Source organism: Paramormyrops kingsleyae, chromosome 16 (genome assembly GCF_048594095.1).
Source record: "Paramormyrops kingsleyae isolate MSU_618 chromosome 16, PKINGS_0.4, whole genome shotgun sequence".
In the NCBI taxonomy this organism is placed as follows: domain Eukaryota; kingdom Metazoa; phylum Chordata; class Actinopteri; order Osteoglossiformes; family Mormyridae; genus Paramormyrops; species Paramormyrops kingsleyae.
The window spans coordinates 17296963-17304395 of NC_132812.1; positions in this window are offsets into that span (position 1 = coordinate 17296963).

The following is a 7433-nucleotide window of genomic DNA, read 5'->3' on the forward strand; positions in this document are numbered from 1 at the left end:
AGTTTGTATTCCATTTATAATAAATTATTTCCCAATACTCAGCTCTGCCCACTATAATATCCCTTCTGCAGTCAGTGCGGAGCCGATGCCGAGGCCTGCCGGGATTCTGCAGTCAGTGCGGAGCCGATGCCGAGGCCTGCCGGGATTCTGCAGTCAGTGCGGAGCCGATGCCGAGGCCTGCCGGGATTCTGCAGTCAGTGCGGAGCCGATGCCGAGGCCGGCCGGGATTCTGCAGTCAGTGCGGAGCCGATGCCGAGGCCTGCCGGGATTCTGCAGTCAGTGCGGAGCCGATGCCGAGGCCGGCCGGGATTCTGCAGTCAGTGCGGAGCCGATGCCGAGGCCTGCCGGGATTCTGCAGTCAGTGCGGAGCCGATGCCGAGGCCTGCCGGGATTCTGCAGTCAGTGCGGAGCCGATGCCGAGGCCTGCCGGGATTCTGCAGTCAGTGCGGAGCCGATGCCGAGGCCTGCCGGGATTCTGCAGTCAGTGCGGAGCCGATGCTGAGGCCTGCCGGGATTCTGCAGTCCGTGTGGAGCTGATTCCGAGGCCGGCCAGAACAGGCCCTCAAAGGCACACGCTCTCATTATAAGAGGTGCTCTTGGATTGATTGGTTTCTCTTTCACTGCGGACACACCTGGCCTGTCAGTGCCCTTTGTGGAGATCCGTCCACCTCCTGACATTTTCAGTGACAGCTCCTAGGTAATTAAAACCATTGTGCTGAGGTCCTGGGGGTGTCAGTCTCCTGTACATCTCTGGGCTTAGTGAGGACAACCTTTGAGAAATCTTTCTTTTCTTTTGTCGTTCTCCAACAAGAAGCTTGTCCTGTGATGGGTACATGTGGCATAATGGGCTTCATGAAAGCTTATTAAACCCTTCTTGTCATCTTTTACACATATTTTGCAGTGCTGCAGTTCACTTTGCTTATATGGTGACTGAATGGACAAAACAGAGCAAGACAGCTAGAAAACAGTAACAAAAGTTTGGCCAAGGTGGGTTTCTGCCTGGGGCATCATTGTGAGCTGGGCAGGATTTAGCTCCATTCTGAGAGCTATATTCAAAATACATAACCTGAGTTAGATATCCAGCTGTGTGTGCATGTGTGTATTACAAATAAATGAGTGTCTTCTGGCAGAACAGAACTAGAAAGAAAAATGGAGCAACTCATGAGAAAAAAACAACCTGACAGCTCGCAAATCACAGTATCCATACAACATAACACAAAGACCACCATTCATTCAGTCACAAAGAACCTTAAATATTCCTCTTTTATAGAATATATTACAGGTATAATGTTTGGAAAGTGAATTAACAGCCAAGGGTGGGTGGGGGGACCATCCCGTTTGCCAGAGATATGGTTCATTCTGTGGTCGGTAAAGGGGTGTGATCATGAGGTGTGTGTGTGTGTGTGTGTGTGTGTGTGTGTGTGTGTGTGTGTATATATACACACAGTGGTGTGAAAAACTATTTGCCCCCTTCCTGTCCTGGTCCTGACCTGAATCCTATTGAGATGCTGTGGCATGACCTTAAAAAGGCGGTTCATGCTAGAAAACCCTCAAATAAAGCTGAATTACAACAATTCTGCAAAGATGAGTGGGCCAAAATTCCTCCAGAGCGCTGTAGAAGACTCGTTGCAAGTTATCGCAAACGCTTGATTGCAGTTATTGCTGCTAAGGGTGGCCCAAACAGTTATTAGGTTCAGGGGGCAATTACTTTTTCACACAGGGCCATGTAGGTTTGGATATTTTTTCTCCCTGAATAATAAAAACCTTCATTTAAGAACTGCATTTTGTGTTTACTTGTGTTATCTTTGACTAATAGGTAACGGTTTTTGATGATCAGAAACATTTTGTGTGACACACATGCAAAAGAATAAGAAATCAGGAAGGGGGCAAATAGTTTTTCACACCACTGTATATATGAACCTGCCTTGAATGCATTATAGATGAAATGAAAGCATTTACAGGCCCAAAGAGCACAGTGCATTGCCATCAGCAACGTGCCGTAATAATACAGACCAAATATTATATAAGTGCAGGGGTTTATATGACTAATTTAAGTGGATTTAAGTCAATATGTCAGGATTGCGTTTCTCAAAACCTAGACAGTATTCCGCCCACACAAACACACAATGTAAAAACCCACATCAGCCTAACTGTATGTCCTGTATCATGGGAAGATGGTTATACAACATAACAAGAACATGCAAACTCTACACATACCAAGCTGAGGTGAGCTTCAAACCACCAGTCCTGGACGCATGAGACAACCATCAATCCATCCATCCATCCATCCATTTCCTGTAACCGCTTATCCTATTCTGGGTCGTGGGATTCCGGAGCCTATGGGCATGCAAGGCAGGGAATAACGCAGGATGGGCCGCCAGCTCATCACAGGGCACACCACACACCAAAGCACTCACCTATTCACTCACACAGGCATACATATGGGCAGTTTGGTAACTCCAATTGAACTCAGCATATTTTGGTACTGTAGAGGGAAACTGTAGTAACCGGAGGAAACCACAAAACGACATGGGAAGAACATGCAAACTCCACACACGGAATCTGGGTGAAGACTTGAACCCTGGTCCCAGAGGAGTAAAGCGAAAATGCTACCCACTTTCAGAACATTTTATATCAAGCAAGTACAAATAGACCTTTATATTGAAATCATTTGATAGAGGAATCTTTATTAGTCATCATTAACGTGTGAATGGCCCTCTCTTCATATGCATTCCGGAAACACTTAAATATAGAAAATTTCAAAACAAGCTTCTTTAGATTTATTAGGGTAATCATATGAATAACAAGGTGCTCATATTTAAAGAGGAGAGCAATGGTATCTACTGATAGTTGCTCATGACAATGATGTTGTGCCAGTTAAGTCAGAGTTCAGTAAAGCTCCATTTGGAGTGGTCACTATGGGAGCAAATACAGCAAAAAAGAAAAGCAGCACATCATTTGCTGAGTGTTGCAACTGTGTGGTTTCTTCTTAAGTTACTACAGAAGCAGCTCCCTGAAGAACATTGCCTTTGTGAACTTTATGAAGACGTCAGCAGAGAAAAGTGCACACTCTGCACTTCTTATCATGTGGAAAGCTGGTATCACAAGTGCGAAATCCTCCTCGTTTTGATACAAAGGGTTATCTCACAAAAACCACAATGGGAAGTGAGATCACTGCATACTCCTCCTTCTGTCGCACTTGCTTTGTATTTTGTCTGTGTAATTTAATAAGTTCCACAAGACAATGGGTCAAAACATCAGAGTGTATTTCATTTTCCCTGCACTATTATGTAGGATTTTGAAACACAATTCCATGGTTAGGAAAGATCTGAACAATCTTTTCACAAGTCCTGCTCGATCACAGTGACTATTATTACAAATAATAATAATAATTGTCATATCCCGCTCCGTACGATCCCGATGTGTGCCACGCCCCCCTCATTACCTCGTGTTCAGCCCTGATGGTTCTCACCTGTTGCCTGTTCCATTTATCAAGTTTTGTGTATATCAGTCCGCGTCTCCCCATGTCTGCCAGATCCGGCATTGTATTGTCATGTACTGTGCTTCGTCTGTCCGTCAGCCTCAGAATAAACCCCGTTTGCCCGTCAGTCCTGGCTTGTTCTCGTTTGCTTCCCGGCTCGCCGGTCCCCGAACGTGACAGAATGCCGGATCTCGGAGACAACACGACGCGGGAGACCGAGCACCACCGGCTCGGTCTCCTGCAAGACTTCGTGTTCTGGCGCTCCCAACCAACAGTACTGGAGGATCCTGTAGCCCTGGAGCTGGCCACCCGGGGCGCGGACCTCCTCGCAGAAGAGCGCCCGCCAGGACAGCAGTACCCGCTCGAGCGGGCACGCAAGCTCCTACGCCGTCTCAGCAAGCGCCTCGCACGGCTGAGAGGCGAACGCGTCGCCCGGAGCCAGGACGAAGCGTTCGCGGTGGCTCCGCTTTCGCCTGCCAGCGGCAAGAAGCGGCGGACCAGAGTGCAGCAGGAGGAGGCTCCGTCGCTCTTCATGGGGGCTTGCACTCTGCTCCCCGTCTGGGAGTTAGCCAGGGAGCATGATGGCTCACCGCTGCCCTGGGATGACTTCGCCGCTACCCGCCTGCTCGGCGTCCCGGGTGAGCTGCCGCCACCGCGGGAGGCGTATCCGTACCGGCCGGAACGCCTGCACGGCAAAGGGATCAGCCCGGTGAGAGACGCCATTCCCCGGGTCTCTAGAGCCGGTCTGCCCGCGGCTGCGCTGCCGGCTGCAGCTGCCGCCGCTCTGCCCGCGGCACCGCCTGTCCTGCCTGTCCTGCCTGACCCGCCTGTCCTGCCTGACCCGCCTGTCCTGCCTGTCCTGCCTGTCCTGCCTGACCCGCCTGTCCTGCCTGTCCTGCCTGACCCGCCTGTCTCGCCTGTCCTGCCGGACCCGCCTGTCCCATCTGACCCGCCTGTCCTGCCTGCGTTGCCTGCAGTCCCGGTGGCTGGTCGCGTGGAGGCTGCGCCCGCCGAGGCGCCCCCTGCTGGCCGCGTGCTGGTGGCGCCCGCCGAGGCGCCCCCTGCTGGCCGCGTGCTGGTGGCGCCCGCCGAGGCGCCCCCTGCTGGCCGCGTGCTGGTGGCGCCCGCCGAGGCGCCCCCTGCTGGCCGCGGGGTGGCGACGCCCGCCAAGACGCCCCCTGCTGACCACGGGATGGCGGCGCCCGTCCTGCCGGCATTGGAACTGCCTGTCTCGCCTGTCCTGCCGGCACCTGAACTGCCTGTCCTGCCGGCACCTGAACTGCCTGTCCTGCCGGCACCTGAACTGCCTGTCCAGCCGGCACCTGAACTGCCTGTCCAGCCGGCACCTGAACTGCCTGTCCAGCCGGCACCTGAACTGCCTGTCCAGCCGGCACCTGAACTGCCTGTCCAGCCGGCACCTGAACTGCCCGTCTTGCCTGTCCTGCCGGCGCCTACACTGCCTGAGGCGGCCGCGGTTGCGCCCCCTGTTGGCCACGTGCTGGCGGCGCCCGCCGAGGCGCCCCCTGTTGGCCGCGTGCTGGTGGCGCCCGCCGAGGCGCCTGCAGTGGCCCCTGCTCTGCCTGCAGCGCCCCCTGCTGGTCGCGTGCTGGCGGCGCCCGCCGAGGCGCCCCCTGCTGACCGTACGCCCGCTGCGGCACTTCCTGCTGGTCGCGTGCTGGTGGCGCCCGCTGAGGCGCCCCCTGCTGACCGTATGCCCGAGGAGCCTACAGCGGTCCCTGCTCTGCCTGCAGCACCCCCTGCGGGTCACGTACCTGACTTGCCCGTCTCGCCTGTCCTGTCCGGCCAGCCCTGCTCGCCTGTCCAGCCGGCCCAGCCCTGCTCGCCTGTCCAGCCGGCTCCGCCCGCGGCCCCGCCTGAGGCCGCCGCTCCGGCTGCCCCGCCTGAGGCCGCCGCTCCGGCTGCCCCGCCTGAGGCCGCCGCTCCGGCTGCCCCGCCGGAGGCCGCCGCTCCGGCTGCCCCGCCTGAGGCCGCCGCTCCGGCTGCCCCGCCTGAGGCCGCCGCTCCGGCTGCCCCGCCGGAGGCCGCCGCTCCGGCTGCCCCGCCTGAGGCCGCCGCTCTGCCCGCGGCCCCGCCTGAGGCCGCCGCTCCGGCTGCCCCGCCTGCGGCCACGCCAACGGCTCTGACTGTCCCGCCTGCGGCCACGCCCGCGGCTCTGACTGCCCTGCCTGTTGCCTCTGTGAAGGCCTTGACTCCCTCACCCTTACCCCGGCAAAGCCGACGCCCCTTAGGACCCCGCCTGTCAGTGTCCCGAAAGGGACGGGGCCATAGGCGTGGGGCCCGGTTCCCGCCCGCCCTGCCCCCTGGCTCGCCCTCGCTCGCCTTGGCTGGGGCTCCGGGGCCGCCTGCGGGTCCTCCGGCTCGGGGTCGGCGGTCGCCGTCGGGTCCTCCCCTGGATCCTCGGTGCCGGTCCTCGGTCCCTCCTCCGGCTCCATGTCGGTCGCCTCCGGGCCCCCCTGCTCCGGCTATGCGTCGGACGGCGCCTTCGCCGGCTCCGGCTGCGCCTCCGCCTGCCGCGGCTTCCCCCTCCTGCCCGCCTTCACTGGGGTTCCCTCCTGCTCCCTCCGTGTCCCCTCTGTCACTCCCTCGTCCCGTTCCCTTGGCCCCTGGGTGGTCCCCTCCTGCTCCCTCCTCCCTCTCCCCTGCGGCCCCTCCGGCTGCTGCCTGTCGCCCGCCTGGGCTCCCTCGTGCTCCCCTTGTTCCTCCTCCCTTTCCGTTGGTCCCGCCTGTCTCTGCTCCTCGTCCCTCTCTGTCTCCTCCGTTCACTCCTGGCCCTTTTGTTCCGCCTGTCTCTCCTTCTGTGTCTCCCTTCCTGGTTTGTCTGTCCGCCTTCCCTGTTCTGTGTCGCCTCTTGTCTTTCGTCTCGTCCCTGTTCTTGTTCTGTGTCTCCGTTCTGTTCCCTGGTTTTGGTTGATGTTCTGTTTTGTTTTCCAGGTCCTGTTTTCCCGGTTCGTCTCGTCCGTCGCCTCTCCTCTGGCGCGCCCGGTGTGCGCGCCTTTGGGGGGGGGTTCTGTCATATCCCGCTCCGTACGATCCCGATGTGTGCCACGCCCCCCTCATTACCTCGTGTTCAGCCCTGATGGTTCTCACCTGTTGCCTGTTCCATTTATCAAGTTTTGTGTATATCAGTCCGCGTCTCCCCATGTCTGCCAGATCCGGCATTGTATTGTCATGTACTGTGCTTCGTCTGTCCGTCAGCCTCAGAATAAACCCCGTTTGCCCGTCAGTCCTGGCTTGTTCTCGTTTGCTTCCCGGCTCGCCGGTCCCCGAACGTGACAATAATAGTCTGCAAGGCCAATGACCAAGAGACTGCAGTCGTGGTTAAACAGGTCTGTGCTCTTGCACCATTTAGACAGAGGGGAAGAAGTGCTTAAAGTCACCATCCAATCAATTTGTACAACCTCCTCCTCACAATATCTCACTGGCATTTAAAAACATGAAGGCCTTTGAAACTGAAACACCATAAGCTCAGCAAAAGTCCAAATGGCAAAACCTTGATAAAGAAGCATACTCTATTTTTCAACGCGAGCATCAATTTGGCTGGTGAAACTGCTTTTAGTATGGTTTTTTTCTTACAGCTCAGAAAGGATGGTGTACAAATGATAACGGGTGATTATGTTATCGTTGTTAAAATACGTGCATCAGGAGAGAAAGCGGCTTGTTTTCAGCACTTTGAGGAGTTAACTGGAACTGGCTTGTTGTGCTATTTTGCATCACTGAAAAAGATAGGATAAGAGGTAAAGGTGCAGAGGTGAGAGAGAATCCATGACAGGATGCAAAAAATATGTAGCCAAGCTTCTGCTTCATAGCTAGTGTTGCATAGCTTCACAGCGAAGCCGAGACTTTACTCTGTATGTCTCTGGCTCTGTAATTCAAACAGATAAATAAGAATTGTCTTTACAATTCTTTGCCACCCATAATATTTCAAATAGCT